This window comes from Ascaphus truei, chromosome 13 (assembly GCF_040206685.1).
Source record: "Ascaphus truei isolate aAscTru1 chromosome 13, aAscTru1.hap1, whole genome shotgun sequence".
Lineage (NCBI taxonomy): Eukaryota > Metazoa > Chordata > Amphibia > Anura > Ascaphidae > Ascaphus > Ascaphus truei.
Window position 1 is genome coordinate 11495474 of NC_134495.1, and position 23680 is coordinate 11519153.

General features: G+C 43.8%; 2 long non-coding RNA genes across 2 annotated transcripts; both read left to right on the plus strand.

Moving 5' to 3' along the window:
• Positions 1–5371: 5371 nt before the first annotated feature.
• On the plus strand, positions 5372–8168 carry LOC142464874 (uncharacterized). The gene is made up of 2 exons (XR_012787746.1): positions 5372–5649; positions 7409–8168. It is a non-coding gene; the product is annotated as an uncharacterized LOC142464874 (long non-coding RNA).
• A 1100-nt stretch (positions 8169–9268) lies between these two features.
• LOC142464875 (uncharacterized) lies at positions 9269–12471 on the plus strand. Its single transcript, XR_012787747.1, has 2 exons — positions 9269–9954; positions 11711–12471. It is a non-coding gene; the product is annotated as an uncharacterized LOC142464875 (long non-coding RNA).
• The last annotated feature ends 11209 nt before the right edge of the window (positions 12472–23680 follow it).

Genomic DNA, 23680 nt, shown 5'->3' on the forward strand with positions numbered 1-23680 from the left:
ATACATGTATGTTACATACACACGTGTGTTGCCCTTTCTGACAGTGGTTACGTTCTGTAACATATGAAATCCCAAATCAGCCCCAACCTGCCGCCCCCAGGGTCTGGGACCCGAGCTGAGAAATGTCCTTGTTATGACAGAGATGTATAGTGGGGGAAGTGACCAGTGACAGGTCGGTGTAGGGACAGATGCTGTGTGCGGCCTCACGTACGCATGGACACTGCGCTGGGACATTATACTGACAGTAAGGAGGGGGAGATCTGTGACAATCACTGACCCCCAAGACATGGAATGAGGGGACGTAGCATGGGACATGTCACATGTAACAAACAGCACACACGTCATGGTAACATGAAGTCACTGACACCAACAAACAGGGGGACACATTAACCGTTTTGCTGCCAGAAACTCTTTAGAAGGCAATGCATTGCAGGCCCCTCTGGCAGAGAATGGGTTAGTTGTGCTCTGAGCCTTCACGTTACACGCGCTGTGATAAATACTAGTGACAATCGGCTTGTAGCTGAGAGATGCTCTAGGAGTCTGGAGATGGACCATGATGTGGGCTGCTGGCATCAGAGCTGAAGTACTAGCAGCAGTGGAGGCTGCGGGCGCGGGACGTGTGAGAGGTCAGAGGTCAGGGCCACCCCAAGATATGAAGGTAAAAGCCAGGGATAATAGCCAGGTGTGTCCAGTGTCCGGTCTGATGAGGATGTTCATTTTGCTAAGTGGGCAAAATTATTTCCAAGAGAGATGTAGTGATGGGACCCCAACAACCCTGAATTATCTCAGTGTAATTACCATCCAGGGCCTGTCTCCCGGGTCAGATCCAGTGTTGAGCTGTGTGTGCAGAGCGTTTTAAACCTCACAAGTCTCTTCTTCATTGTTGCACATTAAGAATAGGCCGGGGATTTTCCCACAGCTTTGTACACTCTGTAATTAAACTATATATCTTTTATCCAGATTACAAGTTATCACAAATCCTATGGTAAATCTGCACTTCCCCAGTGCAACACAGAGACTAGAACTTTTATATAAATAGGTAATAACCTCATTGTAATTATTTAGAATGTGTCCCTGCATTTAGACACTAACCAAGAGAGGGATTTCAGGGCAGTCTTGTGTAATGAACCCAAATATTGTTTAATAAAAACATTGCTGCTCATCCATGTGAAATAAGAACAGACAAAGAACACACGGAATGTCTCAGAGGTCCTGAGCTCCAGCACCCCTAGAACCTATCAGTCCGAGCAATGTCCTAGGTGGCCCCAGGTTAGCAAACCTTGTAGGGTTTTTGTACAGCTCTGAAGCACTGTGGTGGATTTTCGGTGGTGGAACCCAACTCGACGTCCCCAGTAAGTACCCTCATCATTCATTATAGGGTTTTATACGTGTTTTATTCTTCATCTGCCCGCTTTCTTTCTCCATCTGATTCCACAGCACATAAGGTAAGTTCATGTCTACTTTATAAAAATGTGTAAATTGTCCTAAACGATTGAATCTGTAACTAGATGTCTTTTCTTATTCTATAACTCTCTCTGTAGGTGCAAACAGCTGTGTCACCCTGCTCCTCTATACCTGTGACATAGCTGTGTCTCTCCTTGCTGTCACTGTTATCTCTCACACAGTTTCTCTCCTTCCCACGAGAAGACGCTTTGTGCCTGTGTTTTCCACATTTAAAACAATAGATTTGTACAAGGACTTTAAATCTAGATAAAAAAACACTTGATCTATTTTACCTAAAGAATAAATGTCCCAGGGAATTAGTTATAAAGATGCAGGATTCTCCCAGAGGCTAAAATATTTCATCTCTGTAACATTTTCCTCTTCAACCAATATTCACTTGTTTATTCTTTTTCCTCGTCCAAGTAAACGTATTTTTGGTACAAAGACAGACAATCTATTCACTAAAGTCTCTCGGCTGCGAAATTGGAGCACAAACAGCACCAGATTTATCAAAGAAAAGGAATTTATTGTAAGTATTTGGAGACTTACCCCCAATAAATCTGGTGCTGTTTTTTCACCGGTTTTGTAGCCGAGAGACTTTAGAAAATATTTCCCAAAATGTCTCATTACAAACAGAAGGAACATCGCCAGCCCAGTGTTACCGCCGATAACTGCAATTCTCTGCAAATGTTCCGCAAAGTTTGGGACTGAATGAAAACTTTGTTTCGTGTTTCTGCTGATCCATATTTTAATGAATGGGTTCGATGCCGCTTACATTGTGTCTGATCTGGGGCAAATTAACTTTATCTCTCGGTGTCTTCCCAGGACATCCATATAAATTAAGATCATTTTCTTAATGTGTGTTTCCTGGTGAAATATCCTAAATATAGAAACAATATATGTGTGATTGTGTGTTTCATTGTATTGTTCTTTCATTTGATGCTCACTGTTTGTTACAGGGAGGGTTAATATGTTACTGAGTTTAACTGTTATGGAAAGTTCTAGCTGTATTGGTTCTGAATGAAAGTGTTCGATTTGTATAAGATAATTCTTCATAGATATAATATGTGCAGAACTTTCCAAATCTCACAGCTCCCTTCTTTATGTGTAATGTAATTAGATGGCCTGTGAGGTATGGAAATATTTATACACACTGTTATGTATATAAATAATTATCTTGTGGTACCAATAAAAGGTGTCACATTTTATAATAAATCTTTGTAGTTAAAATAAGTTTGGGGGAAATGACTGTGTGTAACCCAGCCCCTCACCCCCCAGGTTGGTTTTGTCAATGGAACATTCTAAAGATCTTGAATGACTTGTCATTATCACTAAGGCCCTAACAATATAACTGTCACACATGGAGCTTTGTGATTGGCTCAGACTGTTGTCATAGATACAGTCAACCTATTGGCTCCAATCTGTATAACCAGGTCTTTGGAATGTTCTATTCATACCCAATTCATGGGGGTGTCCCTTTTATGTGACATGGGGGAGGGGACCTCACGTAGGATTCCTGTGCATGAGATGCCCTTATGGCAGGAGGACGGTGACACTAACCCTAATACAGGACTTTTCTCACTGCATGTCCTCTCTAATAAATGACTTATCTGTGGTCACTGCCTTGTTTCTCACTGTGTCCCTCTCCTGTCCCCAACAGCCGGTGACGTGAAGGCTCCCTCCGTGTCCCTCTTCCCTCCCTCTGCGGAGGAGATAGCCACCAATAAGGCCACCCTGGTCTGCTCGCTGACCGACTTCACGCCCAAGTCTGCGTCGGTGAAATGGACGGTGGACGGGAATGATCAGAGTGACGGGGTGCAGACCTCGGTAGTCAGTAAACAGAGTGACAACACGTACATGCAGAACAGTTTCTACACCATGCCCGTCTCCGACTGGCTCAAGCACGACAGCTTCGCCTGCAAAGTGACACATCAGGGCAAGGACATCGTCCAGACGCTGAAGAGATCCGAGTGTGTTTAACCCTTTCACCGCCCTCCCCTGTCTATTCCTCTAGTGCCTGACTGGTCAACGCCGAAGCTATAACGCCTTCACTGCCACAGGGACTTGCAGTGCATTGTGGGACAATGTGTTTCAGGCTCCTGAGGCAGTGATGGGGTTAATGCTTGTTCTACACCTAGTTAATGTATTCAGGGATTCTGTGCTTTGCAGTTACACATTATCCTCTATATAAGGGGTTAATGACCTAGTATTACCTATTGCTCCTTCTAATATATCCCCCGTCTTCTTACTTTCCTCTCCATCTGTGGTCTTAACCCCTGCAGTGCTGAACTAGCCTGACGTGAGGGGTTTCCAGCACCTAAGAGGTTACACGGCTTTGTGATGTCACTATGTGGAGGTCACCTCCTGTTCCTTGTGTCACTTTGTCTGCCTGAATCATTCAATAAAACAATTGTATCTTTATCGGTCTCTGTCGGTTCTTATCCCCAGTCCTGGATTGATATAAAGTGTCACATGGGAAGAGAGCGCACAGCAAGATGCCTTATTAACCCTGTCACTCCTCAGGGCCACGAATATGTGCGGACCAACATATAAACAGGAACAAATAATACAAAATGTAACCAGCCAATCAGAATCTCGCTTATGGATAAGAATCTTTTCTTATCATTTCATGGCCCAAATGGACCTGCAGTTCTCTGCTTCACGTGCTGCAGATACAGAACCTCCCACAGTAACTCCTAACCCACACTCCGCCCAATGCTATATTACTTATATAATCACATGGGATCCATGGCTACTCACTCACCAAATAAAACAGTCTTTATACGCAGTCCCACGGTAATACTTGGTATAAACTGCACTATATAACAATATAAACCCATCGGTGCTGTGGGACTTACATGTATGTTACATACACACGTGTGTTGCCCTTTCTGGCAGTGGTTACATTCTGTAACATATGAAATCCCAAATCAGCCCCAGCCTGCCGCCCCCAGGGTCTGGGACCCGAGCTGAGAAATGTCCTTGTTATGACAGAGATGTATAGTGGGGGAAGTGACCAGTGACAGGTCGGTGTAGGGACAGACGCTGCGTGCGACCTCACGTACGCATGGACCCTGCGCTGGGACATTATACTGACAGTAAGGAGGGGGAGATCTGTGACAAACACTGACCCCCAAGACATGGAATGAGGGGACGTAGCATGGGACATGTCACATGTAACAAACAGCACACACGTCATGGTAACATGAAGTCACTGACACCAACAAACAGGGGGACACATTAACTGTTTTGCTGCCAGAAACTCTTTAGAAGGCAATGCATTGCAGGCCCCTCTGGCAGAGAATGGGTTAATTGTGCTCTGAGCCTTCACGTTACACGCGCTGTGATAAATACTAGTGACAATCGGCTTGTAGCTGAGAGATGCCCTAGGAGTCTGGAGATGGACCATGATGTGGGCTGCTGGCATCAGAGCTGAAGTACTAGCAGCAGTGGAGGCTGCGGGCGCGGGACGTGTGAGAGGTCAGAGGTCAGGGCCACCCCAAGATATGAAGGTAATAGCCAGGGATAATAGCCAGGTGTGTCCAGTGTCCGGTCTGATGAGGATTTTAATTGTACTAAGTTGGGAAAGTTATTTCCAAGAGAGATGTAGTGATGGGACCCCAACAACCCTGAATTATCTCAGTGTAATTACCATCCAGGGCCTGTCTCCCGGGTCAGATCCAGTGTTGAGCTGTGTGTGCAGAGCGTTTTAAACCTCACAAGTCTCTTCTTCATTGTTACACATTAAGAATAGGCCGGGGATTTTCCCACAGCTTTGTACACTCTGTAATTAAACTATATATCCTTTATCCAGATTGCAAGTTATCACAAATCCTATGGTAAATCTACACTTCCCCAGGGCAACACAGAGACTAGAACTTTTATATAAATAGGTAATAACCTCATTGTAATTATTTAGAATGTGTCCCTGCCTTTAGACACTAACCAGGAGAGGGATTTCAGGGAAGTCTTGTGTAATGAACCCAAATATTGTTTAATAAAAACATTGCTGCTCATCCATGTGAAATAAGAACAGACAAAGAACACACGGAATGTCTCAGAGGTCCTGAGCTCCAGCACCCCTAGAACCTATCAGTCCGAGCAATGTCCTAGGTGGCCCCAGGTTAGCAAACCTTGTAGGGTTTTTGTACAGCTCTGAAGCACTGTGGTGGATTTTCGGTGGTGGAACCCAAGTCGACGTCCCCAGTAAGTACCCTCATCATTCAGTATAGGGTCTTATACGTGTTTTATTCTTCATCTGCCCGCTTTCTTTCTCCATCTGATCCCACAGCACATAAGGTAAGTTTATGTTTACTTTATAAAAATGTGTAAATTGTCCTAAACGATTGAATCTGTAACTAGATGTCTTTTCTTATTCTATAACTCTCTCTGTAGGTGCAAACAGCTATGTGTCACCCTGCTCCTCTATACCTGTGACATAGCTGTGTCTCTCCTTGCTGTCACTGTTATCTCTCACACAGTTTCTCTCCTTCCCACGAGAAGACGCTTTGTGTCTGTGTTTTCCACATTTAAAACAATAGATTTGTACAAGGACTTTAAATCTAGATAAAAAAACACTTGATCTATTTTACCTAAAGAATAAATGTCCCAGGGAATTAGTTATAAAGATGCAGGATTCTCCCAGAGGCTAAAATATTTCATCTCTGTAACATTTTCCTCTTCAACCAATATTCACTTGTTTATTCTTTTTCCTCGTCCAAGTAAACGTTTTTTTGGTACAAAGACAGACAATCTATTCACTAAAGTCTCTTGGCTGCAAAATCGGAGCACAAACAGCACCAGATTTAGCAAAGAAAACTAATTTATTGTAAGTAATTGGAGACTTTCCCCTAATAAATCTGGTGCTGTTTTTTCACTGGTTTTGCAGCCGAGAGACTTTAGTAAATATTTCCCAAAATCTCTCATTACAAACAGAAGGACCATCACCAGCCCGGTGTTACCGCTGATAACTGCAATTCTCTGCAAATGTTTCGCAAAGTTTGGGACTGAATGAAAACTTTGTCTGTTTCGTGTTTCTGCTGATCCGTATTTTAATGAATGGGATCGTTGCCGCTTACATTATGTCTGATCTGGGGCAAATTACCTTTATCTCTCGGTGTCTTCCCAGCACATTCATATAAATTAAGATCATTATCTCAATGTGCGTTTCCTGGCGAAATATCCTAAATATAGAAACAATATGTGTGTGATTGTGTGTTTCATTGTATTGTTCTCTCATTTGATGCTCACTGTTTGTTACAGAGATGGGTAATATGTTACTGAGGTTAACTGTTATGGAAAGTTCTAGCTGTATTGGGTCTGACTGAAAGTGTTAGATTTGTATAAGATAATTATTCATAGATATAATAATATGTGCAGAACTTTCCAAATCTCACAGCTCCCTTCTTTATGTGTAATGAAAAGAGTAGACTTGTGAGGTATGGAAAGCTCTGTACACACTGTTATGTATATAAATAATTATCTTGTGGTACCAATAAAAGGTGTCACATCTTATAATAAATCTTTGTAGTTAAAATAAGTTTGGGGGAAATGACTGTGTATAACCCAGCCCCTCACCCCCCAGGTTGGTTTTGTCAATGGAACATTCTAAAGATCTTGGATGACTTGTCATTATCACTAAGGCCCTAACAATATAACTGTCACACATGGAGCTTTGTGATTGGCTCAGACTGTTGTCATAGATACAGTCAACTTATTGGCTCCAATCTGTATAACCAGGTCTTTGGAATGTTCTATTCATAACCAATTCATGGGGGAGTTGGGTTTATGTGACATGGGGGAGGTGATCTCACGTAGGATTCCTGTGCATGAGATGCCCTTATGGCAGGAGGACGGTGACACTGACCCTAATACAGGACTTTTCTCACTGCATGTCCTCTCTAATAAATGACTTATCTGTGGTCACTGCCTTGTTTCTCACTGTGTCCCTCTCCTGTCCCAACAGCCGGTGACGTGAAGGCTCCCTCAGTGTCCCTCTTCCCTCCCTCTGCGGAGGAGATAGCCACCAATAAGGCCACCCTGGTCTGCTCGCTGACCGACTTCACGCCCAAGTCTGCGTCGGTGAAGTGGACGGTGGACGGGAAGGATCAGAGTGACGGGGTGCAGACCTCGCTAGTCAGTAAACAGAGTGACAACACGTACATGCAGAACAGTTTCTACACCATGCCCGTCTCCGACTGGCTCAAGCACGACAGCTTCGCCTGCAAAGTGACACATCAGGGCAAGGACATCGTCCAGACGCTGAAGAGATCCGAGTGTGTTTAACCCTTTCACCGCCCTCCCCTGTCTATTCCTCTAGTGCCTGACTGGTCAACGCCGAAGCTATAACCCCTTCACTGCCACAGGGGCTTGCAATGCATTGTGGGACAATGTGTTTCAGGCTCCTGGGCAATGATGGGGTTAATGCTTGTTCTACACCTAGATCCTGTATTCAGGGATTCTGTGCTTTGCAGTTACACATTATCCTCTATATAAGGGGTTAATGACCTAGTATTACCTATTGCTCCTTCTAATATATCCCCCGTCTTCTTACTGTCCTCTCCATCTGTGGTCTTAACCCCTGCAGTGCTGAACTAGCCTGACGTGAGAGGTTTCCAGCACCTAAGAGGTTACACGGCTTTGTGATGTCACTATGTGGAGGTCACCTCCTGTTCCTTGTGTCACTTTGTCTGCCTGAATCATTCAATAAAACAATTGTATCTTTATCGGGTCTCTGTCGGTTCTTATCCCCAGTCCTGGATTGATATAAAGTGTCACATGGGAAGAGAGCGCACAGCAAGATGCCTTATTAACCCTGTCACTCCTCAGCGCCACGAATATGTGCGGACCAACATATAAACAGGAACAAACAATACAAAATGTAACCAGCCAATCAGAATCCAGCTTATGGATAAGAATCTTTTCTTATCATTTCATGGCCCAAATGGACCTGCAGTTCTCTGCTTCACGTGCTGCAGATACAGAACCTCCCACAGTAACTCCTAACCCACACTCCGCCCAATGCTATATTACTTATATAATCACATGGGATCCATGGCTACTCACTCACCAAATAAAGCAGTCTTTATACGCAGTCCCACGGTAATACTTGGTATAAATTGCACCATATAACAATATAAACCCATCGGTGCTGTGAGACTTACATGTATGTTACATACACACGTGTGTTGCCCTTTCTGACAGTGGTTACGTTCTGTAACATATGAAATCCCAAATCAGCCCCAACCTGCCGCCCCCAGGGTCTGGGACCCGAGCTGAGAAATGTCCTTGTTATGACAGAGATGTATAGTGGGGGAAGTGACCAGTGACAGGTCGGTGTAGGGACAGACGCTGCGTGCGGCCTCACGTACGCATGGACCCTGCACTGGGACATTATACTGACAGTAAGGAGGGGGAGATCTGTGACAAACACTGACCCCCAAGACATGGAATGAGGGGACGTAGCATGGGACATGTCACATGTAACAAACAGCACACACGTCATGGTAACATGAAGTCACTGACACCAACAAACAGGGGGACACATTAACCGTTTTGCTGCCAGAAACTCTTTAGAAGGCAATGCATTGCAGGCCCCTCTGGCAGAGAATGGGTTAATTGTGCTCTGAGCCTTCACGTTACACGGGCTGTGATAAATACTAGTGACAATCGGCTTGTAGCTGAGAGATGCTCTAGGAGTCTGGAGATGGACCATGATGTGGGCTGCTGGCATCAGAGCTGAAGTACTAGCAGCAGTGGAGGCTGCGGGCGCGGGACGTGTGAGAGGTCAGAGGTCAGGGCCACCCCAAGATATGAAGGTAAAAGCCAGGGATAATAGCCAGGTGTGTCCAGTGTCCGGTCTGATGAGGATGTTCATTGTGCTAAGTGGGCAAAATTATTTCCAAGAGAGATGTAGTGATGGGACACCAACAACCCTGAATTATCTCAGTGTAATTACCATCCAGGGCCTGTCTCCCGGGTCAGATCCAGTGTTGAGCTGTGTGTGCAGAGCGTTTTAAACCTCACAAGTCTCTTCTTCATTGTTACACATTAAGAATAGGCCGGGGATTTTCCCACAGCTTTGTACACTCTGTAATTAAACTATATATCCTTTATCCAGATTACAAGTTATCACAAATCCTATGGTAAATCTGCACTTCCCCAGGGCAACACAGAGACTAGAACTTTTATATAAATAGGTAATAACCTCATTGTAATTATTTAGAATGTGTCCCTGCATTTAGACACTAACCAAGAGAGGGATTTCAGGGAAGTCTTGTGTAATGAACCCAAATATTGTTTAATAAAAACATTGCTGCTCATCCACGTGAAATAAGAACAGACAAAGAACACACGGAATGTCTCAGAGGTCCTGAGCTCCAGCACCCCTAGATCCTATCAGTCCGAGCAATGTCCTAGGTGGCCCCAGGTTAGCAAACCTTGTAGGGTTTTTGTACAGCTCTGAAGCACTGTGGTGGCTTTTCGGTGGTGGAACCCAAGTCGACGTCCTCAGTAAGTACCCTCATCATTCATTATAGGGTCTTATACGTGTTTTATTTTTCATCTGCTCGCTTTCTTTCTCCATCTGATCCCACAGCACATAAGGTAAGTTTATGTTTACTTTATAAAAATGTGTAAATTGTCCTAAACGATTGAATCTGTAACTAGATGTCTTTTCTTATTCTATAACTTTCTCTGTAGGTGCAAACAGCTATGTGTCACCCTGCTCCTCTATACCTGTGACATAGCTGTGTCTCTCCTTGCTGTCACTGTTATCTCTCACACAGTTTCTCTCCTTCCCACGAGAAGACGCTTTGTGTCTGTGTTTTCCCCATTTGAAACAATAGATTTGTACAAAGACTTTAAATCTACAAAACACTTGATCTATTTTACCTAAAGAATAAATGTCCCAGGGAATTAGTTATAAAGATGCAGGATTCTCCCAGAGGCTAAAATATTTCATCTCTGTAACATTTTCCTCTTCAACCAATATTCATGTGTTTATTCTTTTTCCTCGTCCAAGTAAACTTATTTTTGGTACAAAGACAGACAATCTATTCACTAAAGTTTCTCGGCTGCAAAATTGGAGCACAAACAGCAGCAGATTTATCAAAGAAAAGGAATTTATTGTAAGTAATTGGAGACTTTCCCCTAATAAATCTGGTGCTGTTTTTTCCACTTGTTTTGCAGCCGAGAGACTTTAGTAAATAATTCCCAAAGTGTCTCATTACAAACAGAAGGAACATCGCCAGCCCGGTGTTACCGCCGATAACTACAATTCTCTGCAAAATGTTCTGCAAAGTTTGGGACTGAATGAAAACTTTGTCTGTTTCGTGTTTCTGCTGATCCATATTTTAATGAATGGGATCGATGCCGCTTACATTATGTCTGATCTGGGGCAAATTACCTTTATCTCTCGTGTCTTCCCAGGACATTCATATAAATTAAAATCATTTTCTCAATGTGCGTTTCCTGGCGAAATATCCTAAATATAGAAACAATATGTGTGTGATTGTGTGTTTCATTGTATTGTTCTCTCATTTGATGCTCACTGTTTGTTACAGGGAGGGGTAATATGTTACTGAGGTTAACTGTTATGGAAAGTTCTAGCTGTATTGGTTCTGAATGAAAGTGTTAGATTTGTATAAGATAATTATTCATAGATATAATAATATGTGCAGAACTTTCCAAATCTCACAGCTCCCTTCTTTATGTGTAATGTAAAGAGATGGCCTGTGAGGTATGGAAAGCTTTATACACACTGTTATGTATATACATTATTATCTTGTGGTACCAATAAAAGGTGTCACATCTTATAACAAATATGTATAGTTAAAATAAGTTTGGGGGAAATTACTGTGTGTCAGCCCCTCCCCCCCCCCCCCCCCCCCCCAGGTTGGTTTTATCAATGGAACTTTCTAAAGATCTTGGATGATTTGTCATTATTATTGTTCCCTAACAATGGAACTTTCACACATGGAGATTTGTGATTGGCTCAGACTGTTGTCATAGATACAGTCAACCTATTTGCTCCAATCTGTATAACCAGGTCTTTGGAACGTTCTATTCATACCCAATTCATGGGGGGAGTTAGGTTTATGTGATAATTTGAGAGGGGACCTCATGTATCATGAGACGCCCTTATGGCAGGAGGACGGTGACACTAACCCTAATACAGGACTTTTCTCACTGCATGTCCTCTCTAATAAATGACTTATCTGTGGTCACTGCCTTGTTTCTCACTGTGTCCCTCTCCTGTCCCCAACAGCCGGTGACGTGAAGGCTCCCTCAGTGTCCCTCTTCCCTCCCTCTGCGGAGGAGATAGCCACCAATAAGGCCACCCTGGTCTGCTCGCTGACCGACTTCACGCCCAAGTCTGCGTCGGTGAAGTGGACGGTGGACGGGAAGGATCAGAGTGACGGGGTGCAGACCTCGGTAGTCAGTAAACAGAGTGACAACGCGTACATGCAGAACAGTTTCTACACCATGCCCGTCTCCGACTGGCTCAAGCACGACAGCTTCGCCTGCAAAGTGACACATCAGGGCAAGGACATCGTCCAGACGCTGAAGAGATCCGAGTGTGTTTAACCCTTTCACCCCGCTCCCCTGTCTATTCCTCTAGTGCCTGACTGGTCAACGCTGAAGCTATAACCCCTTCACTGCCACAGGGGCTTGCAGTGCATTGTGGGACAATGTGTTTCAGGCTCCTGAGGCAGTGATGGGGTTAATGCTTGTTCTACACCTAGTTCCTGTATTCAGGGATTCTGTGCTTTGCAGTTACACATTATCCTCTATATAAGGGGTTAATGACCTAGTATTACCTATTGCTCCTTCTAATATATCCCCCGTCTTCTTACTGTCCTCTCCATCTGTGGTCTTAACCCCTGCAGTGCTGAACTAGCCTGACGTGAGGGGTTTCCAGCACCTAAGAGGTTACACGGCTTTGTGATGTCACTATGTGGAGGTCACCTCCTGTTCCTTGTGTCACTTTGTCTGCCTGAATCATTCAATAAAACAATTGTATCTTTATCGGTCTCTGTCATTTCTTATCCCCAGTCCTGTAATGATATAAAGTGTCACATGGGAAGAGAGCGCACAGCAAGATGCCTTATTAACCCTGTCACTCCTCTGGGCCACGAATATGTGCGGACCAACATATAAACAGGAACAAATAATACAAAATGTAACCAGCCAATCAGAATCCAGCTTATGGATAAGAATCTTTTCTTATCATTTCATGGCCCAAATGGACCTGCAGTTCTCTGCTTCACGTGCTGCAGATACAGAACCTCCCACAGTAACTCCTAACCCACACTCCGCCCAATGCTATATTACTTATATAATCACATGGGATCCATGGCTACTCACTCACCAAATAAAGCAGTCTTTATACGCAGTCCCACGGTAATACTTGGTATAAACTGCACTATATAACAATATAAACCCATCGGTGCTGTGGGACATACATGTATGTTACATACACACGTGTGTTGCCCTTTCTGGCAGTGGTTACGTTCTGTAACATATGAAATCCCAAATCAGCCCCAACCTGCCGCCCCCGGGGTCTGGGACCCGAGCTGAGAAATGTCCTTGTTATGACAGAGATGTATAGTGGGGGAAGTGACCAGTGACAGGTCGGTGTAGGGACAGACGCTGCGTGCGGCCTCACGTACGCATGGACACTGCGCTGGGACATTATACTGACAGTAAGGAGGGGGAGATCTGTGACAATCACTGACCCCCAAGACATGGAATGAGGGGACGTAGCATGGGACATGTCACATGTAACAAACAGCACACACGTCATGGTAACATGAAGTCACTGACACCAACAAACAGTTGGACACATTAACCATTTTGCTGCCAGAAACTCTTTAGAAGGCAATGCATTGCAGGCCCCTCTGGCAGAGAATGGGTTAATTGTGCTCTGAGCCTTCACGTTACACGCGCTGTGATTAATACTAGTGACAATCGGCTTGTAGCTGAGAGATGCTCTAGGAGTCTGGAGATGGACCATGATGTTGGCTGCTGGCATCAGAGCTGAAGTACTAGCAGCAGTGGAGGCTGCGGGCGCGGGACATGTGAGAGGTCAGAGGTCAGGGCCACCCCAAGGTATGAAGGTAAAAGCCAGGGGTATTAGCCAGGTGTGTCCAGTGTCCGGTCTGATGAGGATGTTCATTGTGCTAAGTGGGCAAAATTATTTCCAAGAGAGATGTAGTGATGGGACCCCAACAACCCTTAATTATCTCAGTGTAATTACCATCCAGGGCCTGTATCCCGGGTCAGATCCAGTGTTGAGCTGTGTGTACAGAGTGTTTTAAACCTCACAAGTCTCTTCTTCATTGTTGCACATTAAGAATAGGCCGGGGATTTCCCCAAATCTTTGTATACTCTATTAATAACCTATATGTCCTTGATCCATATTACAAGTTATCACAAATCCTATGGTACATCTACACTTCCCCAGGGCAACACAGAGACTAGAACTTTTATATAAATAGGTAATAACCTCATTGTAATTATTTAGAATGTGTCCCTGCATTTAAACACTAACCAAGAGAGGGATTTCAGGGAAGTCTTGTGTAATGAACCCAAATATTGTTTAATAAAAACATTGCTGCTCATCCATGTAAAATAAGAACAGACAAAGAACACACGGAATGTCTCAGAGGTCCTCTGCTCCAGCACCCCTAGAACCTATCAGTCCGAGCAATGTCCTAGGTGGCCCCAGGTTAGCAAATGTTCTGATATATACTTGACTGAACCTCAACACTGGGTCCTGAACCTGCTTATGTCCTTTTGCTTTAACATCTGATCCAGTTCCACTGTAACTATTCCTATTAGGATAATTTATCAACGTACAAGTGTTAGCGAGGAGTCCCTGGCAGAGCCCATAGTTGAAAAGCTGCAGAACCCTGAGAGAACTTGGGGTTCACCAGGTACCCAGCCAGCGATCCACCTGAGTTGGCAGGCGCTGGCTAAAGACAGCTCCTATGATTTACACCTGGTTTCAGATGATTGGTTCTGATCTGGGGCGGCATGGGTGTTGCTGTAGAAGCAGGGTGGCACCTATTTAAGGACCTGCTTCTGACCATGTAGTTACTCTTTGATAAAGTGCCGTCGAGGCAGGAAACGCGTCGGAGGACTATTACCTGTATGTTTGCGGTTTGGCTCTATGCCTATTAAATAATTATTTTTTTACCCGCCTCCAGCCCAACTGTTCTGCATTGCTCAAACCTTACCTACAATCCATAAAGGGAGTAGAGCCCAGCGCAGCATCCATCTGACATCAGCAGGAGGCACGCTTAGCGACAGGGGAGATCCTCAAAGCTAGTCAAGTAGCAGAGTACTAAAGCATTTGCTAAGTACAGGCCTGCTACGTTCATACACAATCTGAAAGCTCCAACGGTGTTTCGGCACCTTTACCCAGGCCCCTACACGCAGGGTCGGATGGTCATGGTGAGAGACACGGGTACACACCTGCACAGCGTCTTATGTGAAGTGTTTATATCTAATGACATTGTGTATGCACTGACTGATCCTCACGTTTGGGGCTCATATTGTTATATTGGTGCCTAGCGATAATTACCTTATAAATACCCTTGTGTTATAAACATTACTGCCTGCCTCCCTTTGTCTGACCTGCAGCTCCGTGTGGGGGTAAGGTATATAGAAGGAGGACTTAGGCCCCCGCCTCAGCAGTAGGTGTTAGTCTGAGGTAAATAAGAGGGGTTACATATATATACGTCAGCCACAAGTGTTGTCTCAATTATAAGTAATTAAGCCGAGGGTCCCACGTGTTATGAATGTGGGAAATTAGAGACTGGTTACAAGGTTAGGAGAAGTTTCCTGTCACACAGGTGCATCAAACTCAACGTTGGAGACATCATCGGCCACAGAGGCGATGATGCAGAATAAAGGGTGTAATATGCTGCAACGTTTGATACATCCCATTACTGTTGGTGTCTTGTAACTCCTCCAATTACAATGTTGGACAAAATGTCCTTTATACATAGGCCACCAATGGGAACACGGAGTGGGACGAGAGAAATGGTCCTTATCTGCGGCCCAGGTCTGTGTTTCTATGGTTCTAAATACCCTTCCTCAGAGAGCCCAAAACATACATTTCCCTTGGTGAATTGGGCTGGTTCCATGGGTAGGGAGATGTCCCCTATTCCCCAGGACATGTGTCCCTCCTCTGGTCCTGCCCACCTACTGTAGTTGAGGTGGTTTTTGCCAGGTGTCGTATAGCGGTGTCTCTCCTCAAGACCTCAGGTGGGTCACTGCCATGCAGGGACTTGGAACAATTAGAACGTTGCCCTCTGCCATCGATATGAGAAGATGCACAGACAGACACAGACATTGTACAGATAGGTACGACTGTTGTGTACAGATCTTTCAAAACCTCATAGGTCTCTTCTTTAAGTGTACATTCGGATGTCACAAACTGTAACTATTGTACTCATGTCCACAGGATGTAATGTACGAGACAGATCAATGAAAAAATGTACAGAGAGAGAGAGAATGATAGATACTGTAGATCAATAGTTCCTTGAGTGTGTACATACACACACACACACACACACACACACCTTCTTGTAAATACAATATTGATGATGGTAAAGACTGGTGCAGACTTCAAGTTTCCATATCTCCTAGGTTTCTTCTGCACGTGTATGGTATAACTAGAAGAGGAAGCCTGTGAGGTTTGGAAAGCTCTGCACACTATACATATTCTCTATGAAGAACTCTAACGTTGGTCCACTAAATAGTATCACAACCTGCAACAAATCTAAATGATCTGCTACAATGTTCTCCAGATCACATTGTGCTACTCTGCAGTGTGTTGGCATTTTATGCATACATTATAACCAGCCTCGCAATAATGAGATCTAAACGGTGGAAATAGCTGTCTGTGAATAGGATTACTGGCTCTACACTTCTTTATCCGAAGCTGTAATGAAATATACCCTCACCTGGCACAGAACAGAACTGCAGCCCACGGGTCAGCTGGATATGCCCTCACCTAGCACAGAACAGAACCGCAGCCCACGGGTCAGCTGGATATGCCCTCACCTAGCACAGAACAGAACCGCAGCCCACGGGTCAGCTGGATATACCCTCACTTAGCACAGCACAGAACCGCAGCCCACAGGCCAGCTGGATATACCCTCACCTAGCACATAATTCTTGCAAACAGGTGTGTTATTACTTAACCCCTTCACTGCCGGGGGACCTGCAACTCAAGACAATATATATCTCGAACAAATGAAGCAATGTATCTGTAACTGGGGGACGGGTATACAGTATATTCACTATATGTCCCACAATACGTTGCCGTCTCCTCTGGCACTGAGTGAAGGGGTTAGATAGGTCTGTGAGGGGGGATGCTGTGGGCGCCCCCCCGGGACCTGTGGGTGATGCTGCTGCTGGGGCCGCAGCTGTGGCTAACCCACGTCCCAGGTGCATATTGAATGTCGTTCCCTTGACGTGGCTGTCACTTATCTCTGGGCGTTTCCTTCTCTCTCTCGTCTCTCGGTTCAGCTCTCTTTGGAAAGTACAAACCGTTTGTTCAGTTACAGATACCATTACCCCCCCCCCCTCCCTCCTCCCCCGGTCTCCCCCCTCCTCTCCCTCCTCCCCCCTCCCCTCTCCCCCGTGTCCTACTGATCAAGCACAGAGAATCGCAGACGTGGCTTCTAGGACTATCCCGGCACCGCTTCCCGCTGCTCACACATTCCACTTTGTGAAGCTAATTCTAGGGTTTAACTCAGGGGTCTCAAACTCAGTCCTCAAAGGCCTCCAAACAGGCCAGGTTTTATGGATATCCCTGCTACAGCACTGGTGGCTCAATCAGTTCCATTGAGCCACCTGTGCTGAAGCAGGGATATCCATAAAACCTGACCTGTTGGTGGCCTTTGAGTACTGATTTTGAGACCCTTGGTTTAACCCCTTCAAAGCCAGTGTGGCCTGCAAGGCATTGCCTTGCAATTCGTTCTAGTCCCCACTGACTATGAAGGGGTTAAGAGCCTTGCAACAACTGACCCCAATTACCTGCCCCATCAAAATGCATTTTATGGGGGTACAGAAAAGGAGAGGCGGGTGAAGGGTTACAGAATAAAGTTGGGGAGGGGTACAACGTGACATCTTATAGTCCGAGTTTGACAAGCAGTGAGATACCCATAGTAAATACAGATAATACTAGAAAACTTCTAAAGACTAAACCAAGTGGGAGCAGAAAGGAAGGAGCAGATAAGATAATAGTACAGGCTGAAAAAAAACTGAAATGCATGCTTGCTAATGCAAGAAGCCTGACAGATGAAATGGGGGAGCTTGAACTAATAGCTGCAAGGGAGCAGTATGATATCATAGGCATTACTGAAACATGGTGGGATGAAACTCATGCCTGGACAGTTAATTTAGAGGGTTATTCCCTTTTTCGGAAGGATCGAACAAATAGAAGAGGAGGTGGAGTATGTTTATATGTTAAACCGGATCTAAAACCTAATATAAGGAAAGATGTTTATGAAGGGAATGATGAAAATGTAGAGACCTTGTGGATAGAAATTAGCAGTGGAAGTAAAAGTATAAAGAAAATGTTTGTGGGAAAATGCTATAAACTACCAAATATCTGTGACATTGAGGAAGCTAAAATACTTTTGCAAATGGAGAAGGCATCAAAACTGGGTCATGTTTGCATAATGGGAGATTTTAATTATCCAGACATAGACTGGGGCAATGGGATTAGCATTACAACAAAAGGAAACAGGTTTTTGGGGGTGCTTAAAGACAATTATATGACCCAAATTATTGAGGAACCAACAAGGAGAGGGGCAATACAGTATTTGGTAATATCAAATAATGTAGAAGTAATAACAAATATTCAAGTCCTGGAACATTTGGGTAACAGTGATCATAACATGGTCTCATTTGAAATAAATGATCAAAAAACAGATTACTTGGGTTCAACAAAGACTTCAAACTTTAGAAAATCCCATTTTAATAAACTGAGGACTAATCTACAAGTGATACATTGGGATTATGTTATTGCAGGAAAAATGTAGAAGATAAATGGGCAGTCTTTAAAACATTGTTAGAAAAGCACACTTATCAGTGTATACCCTTGGCAAATAAGTATAAAATAAATAAGTCAAAACCAATGTGGCTAAATAAAAAGGTAGGGGAGGAAATGGACAAGAAGAGGAAGGCGTTTAGATTCTTTAAATCCGAAGCGACGGAGACATCGTATCAGAATTATAAGGAATGTAACAAAATTTGCAAAAGGACAATCAAATTAGCAAAAATGGATAATGAAAAAAGGATTGCAATAGAAAGTAAGATCAACCCTAAAAAGTTCTTTAAGTACCTTAATAACAAAAAACGAGAAAAGAAAATATAGGACCCTTTCAGTGTGAGATGGGTAGGCAGATAATTGGAGATAAGGAAAAAGCTGAGGTATTAAACAAATTCTTTGCCTCTGTGTTTACCAGGGAAGAATCAATTTCAATAGTAATGCCGCAGGAAGAAGCCACAACCTCCATATTAATGAAAAATTGGTTAACTGAGGAAGAAGTTCATAGGCTGCATGAAAAAATGTAACTAAATAAGGCACCTGGGCCCGATGGCATACATCCAAGAGTTCTCAAGGAGTTAAGCTCAGTAATAGCCAAACCATTACATTTAATATTCAGGGACTCCATTTCCACAGGCTCAGTACCACAAGATTGGCGTAAAGCAAATGTGGTGCCTGTATTTAAAAAGGGAGCTAGATCACAACCAGGGAATTACAGACCTGTAAGTCCGACTTCAATAGTGGGGAAACTACTTGAAGGTTTAATACGGGATAATATTCTATTCTATTCTAATGGAAAACAAAATTATTAGTTATAGTCAGCAGGGATTTATGAAGGATAGATCATGCCAAACGAACCTTATTTGTTTATTTGAGGAGGTATGTAAGAATTTAGACCAGGGTAATGCAGTTGATGTGTGTCAAAACGGAACCGCCATCCAGGCCTAACGGCGCATGTGGGAATTGCGCATGCGCAATTGAAGTGCCACATTCAAGATGGCACCCTCGATCGGCCATTAGTCATGTACACATGCGCAGTATGCTGCCTCCTCCAAGATGGCGGTTACGTTTTGACAGCAGGTAATTTTAAAGTTCGTGGGCAAACCTCAATTAGGTAATTTGACACAGGTGATTGTGGTGGATGGTTTTTGTATATATATGTCTTGTCTGTCATTTGTATGTTGCACCCCCCTTGAGAAAGGTTCCATTCCGGAGCCAAAACATCGGGACTGGTTGTCTGTCTTCACATGCCTAATACACTTTTCATACCTTGAAGTGAGTGCTGTCTCTTTTTTTGCCTGACGCAAGAAGGGTAAGAACTTTTGTTTTTATTTATATATATATATATATATATATAGTTAGGTCCGGAAATAATTGGACACTGACACAATTTTCATAATTTTGGCTCTGTACGCCACCATAATGGATTTGAAATGAAACAACCGAGATGCAATAGAAGTGAAGACTTTCAGCTTTAATTCAAGGGGTTGAACAAAAATATCGTATGAAACGTTTAGGAATTGCAACCATTTTCATACACAGTCCCCTTATTTCAGGGGCTCAAATGTAATTGGACAAATGAACACAATCATAACTAAAATGTTCATTTTTAATACTTTGTCGAGAATCCTTTGCAGGCAATGACTGCTTGAAGTCTGGAATGCATAGACATCACCAAACGCTGGGTTTCCTCCTTTGTGATGCTTTGCCAGGCCTTTACTGCAGCTGTCTTCGGTTGTTGTTTGTTCGTGGGTCTTTCTGCCTTAAGTTTTGTCTTCAGCAAGTGAAATGCATGCTCGATCGGGTTGAGATCAGGTGATTGACTCGGCCATTGCAGAATATTCCACTTCTTTGCCTTAAAAAACTCCTGGGTTGCTATCACAGTATGTTTTGGGTCATTGTCCATCTGTAAAGTGAAGCGCCGTCCAATCAACTTTGCTGAATTTGGCTTAATCTGAGCAGACAAAATATCCCTATACACTTCAGAATTCATCCGGCTACTTCTGTCTTCTGTCACATCATCAATAAACACTAGTGACCCAGTGCCATTGTAAGCCATGCATGCCCATGCCATCACACTGCCTCCTCCGTGTTTTACAGATGATGTGGTATGCTTCGGATCATGAGCCGTTCCCAACCTTCTCCATACTTTTTTCTTCCCATCATTCTGGTACAGGTTGATCTTAGTTTCATCTGTCCAAAGAATGCTGTTCCAGAACTGGGCTGGCATTTTTAGATATTGTTTGGCAAAGTCTAATCTGGCCTTTCTATTCTTGAGCCTTATGAATGGTTTGCACCTTGTGGTGAACCCTCTGTATTTGCTCTCGTGAAGTCTTCTCTTTATGGTAGACTTGGATAATGATATGCCAACCTCCTGGAGAGTGTTCTTCACTTGGCTGGATGTTGTGAAATGGTTTTTCTTTACCATGTAGAATATGAAGGAGAGAAGGAACCCAATATAGCACTCAGGTTCACACTCTGGTGGTGAGTGAATGATTTAAAAACATAATCTTTATTAAACAACAAATATAAAATATTGGTCGAACGACGTACTAAGGGTGGGTTGATCCTAAATAAAGAACACCATATTGGCTCTGGATCAAAATAATTAGTGTGTGCCAGATGATTTTAATAAACCACTGGTACTGAGTTCACACAGTATTCCTGATGCGGACCTGTGTGGTAGGTGATTATTCCAGGTGTGTCCGGGTAAGTACTGAGATTGCAGGTCACAGAGATATAATGTATAAGGTACTTAATGGTAAGCGTGACCTAACTGATAGACATAAAAAACAAATACACTATGTATATCAGTGGTAGTATAGTGCAATCAGCTAAGCTCCTCAATGGAGAAGTGTGTGTGCCCCTATCAGTGTCAGAATGACCTAAGGTTAACCCTCTGCGTGCTATACTTCAGGGGTGTGTGGACCTATATATACCAGCGTGGTAGGAGTCAGAGGTAAGTATCCTGACTAAGGTCATAAGGGTCAGTATCCCAATCTGGGAGACGCTGATGATGGGGGGCAGGCTGGTGACTCACAATAAACAGAGTGATTTTTATTGAAGCTGAAGGAACCTCACGGATGGTATGCAGCACCCCAACACTGCAGGGCAGCTGCAGTATGCTGAGGGTACGTTCCCTCAGTACTGTTATGCCGGAACACTATCCCTATAAACACCTTCAGGAGGCTAAGAGTGACCGTCGGGGCACTTTTGTCCTGTATTAAAACGCACTCGCAGACTACCGCATTAACTCGCGGTCTCTGAGAATCATGAGGAGGCAGTCCTGATCTGCGCGTGCACGTGTATACTGAGTGCCGGCGCGCGCGTTTCGCGAAGGGCTTTTTCAAGGCGAGTAGTTAGTATCATTCATGATACATGATACTAACTACTTGCCTTGAAAAAGCCCTTCGCGAAACGCGCGCGCCGGCACTCAGTATACACGTGCACGCGCAGATCAGGACTGCCTCCTCATGATTCTCAGAGACCGCGAGTTAATGCGGTAGTCTGCGAGTGCGTTTTAATACAGGACAAAAGTGCCCCGACGGTCACTCTTAGCCTCCTGAAGGTGTTTATAGGGATAGTGTTCCGGCATAACAGTACTGAGGGAACGTACCCTCAGCATACTGCAGCTGCCCTGCAGTGTTGGGGTGCTGCATACCATCCGTGAGGTTCCTTCAGCTTCAATAAAAATCACTCTGTTTATTGTGAGTCACCAGCCTGCCCCCCATCATCAGCGTCTCCCAGATTGGGATACTGACCCTTATGACCTTAGTCAGGATACTTACCTCTGACTCCTACCACGCTGGTATATATAGGTCCACACACCCCTGAAGTATAGCACGCAGAGGGTTAACCTTAGGTCATTCTGACACCGATAGGGGCACACACACTTCTCCATTGAGGAGCTTAGCTGATTGCACTATACTACCACTGATATACATAGTGTATTTGTTTTTTATGTCTATCAGTTAGGTCACGCATACCATTAAGTACCTTATATATTATACCTCTGTGACCTGCAATCTCAGTACTTACCCGGACACACCTGGAATAATCACCTACCACACAGGTCCGCATCAGGAATACTGTGTGAACTCAGTACCAGTGGTTTATTAAAATCATCTGGCACACACTAATTATTTTGATCCAGAGCCAATATGGTGTTCTTTATTTAGGATCAACCCACCCTTAGTACGTCGTTCGACCAATATTTTATATTTGTTGTTTAATAAAGATTATGTTTTTAAATCATTCACTCACCACCAGAGTGTGAACCTGAGTGCTATATTGGGTTCCTTCTCTCCTTCATATTCTACAGTTTACACCCAAGCACCGTTCATATAATTTTTTCACCGCAAGAGGCTGCAGCAGGGGTTCCCCTACTATTTCTTTTCTTTACCATGGAAAGGATCCTACGATCATCCACCACGGTTATCTTCCATGGACGTCCAAGCCTTTTTGTGTTCACCAGCGCATTCTTTTTTTCTCAGAATGTACCAAACTGTTGATTTGGCCGCTCCTAATGTTCCTGCTATCTCTCTGATAGATTTTCTTTTTTTTCCTGCAGCCTAAGGATGCCATGTTTCACTTGCATTGAGAGCTTCTTTGACCGCATGTTGTGGGTTCACAGCAACTGCTTCTAAATGCGAAATGCCACACCTGGAATCAACTCCAGACCTTTTACCTGCTTAATTGATGATGAAATAACGAAGGAATAGCCCACACCTGTCCATGAAACAGCTTTTGAGTCAATTGTCCAATTACTTTTGGTCCCTTGAAAAAGAGGGGGCTACATATTAAAGAGATGTAATTCCTAAACCATTCCTCCAATTTGGATGCGAATACCCTCAAATTAAAGCTAATAGACTGCACTTTAATCCCATATTAATTATTTAACTGTAACTTGAATTTATTTTGGTACACAGCCAAAAGAACAAAACTTATATCGGTGTCCAATTATTTCCGGACCTAACTGTATATACATACATATATATACACACACACACACACACACACACACACACACACACACACACACACACACACACACACACACACACACACACACACACACACACACACACACACACACACACACACACACACACACACACATACACACAGATGTGTGTGCAGCTATATACAGGACACACTTCACTTACA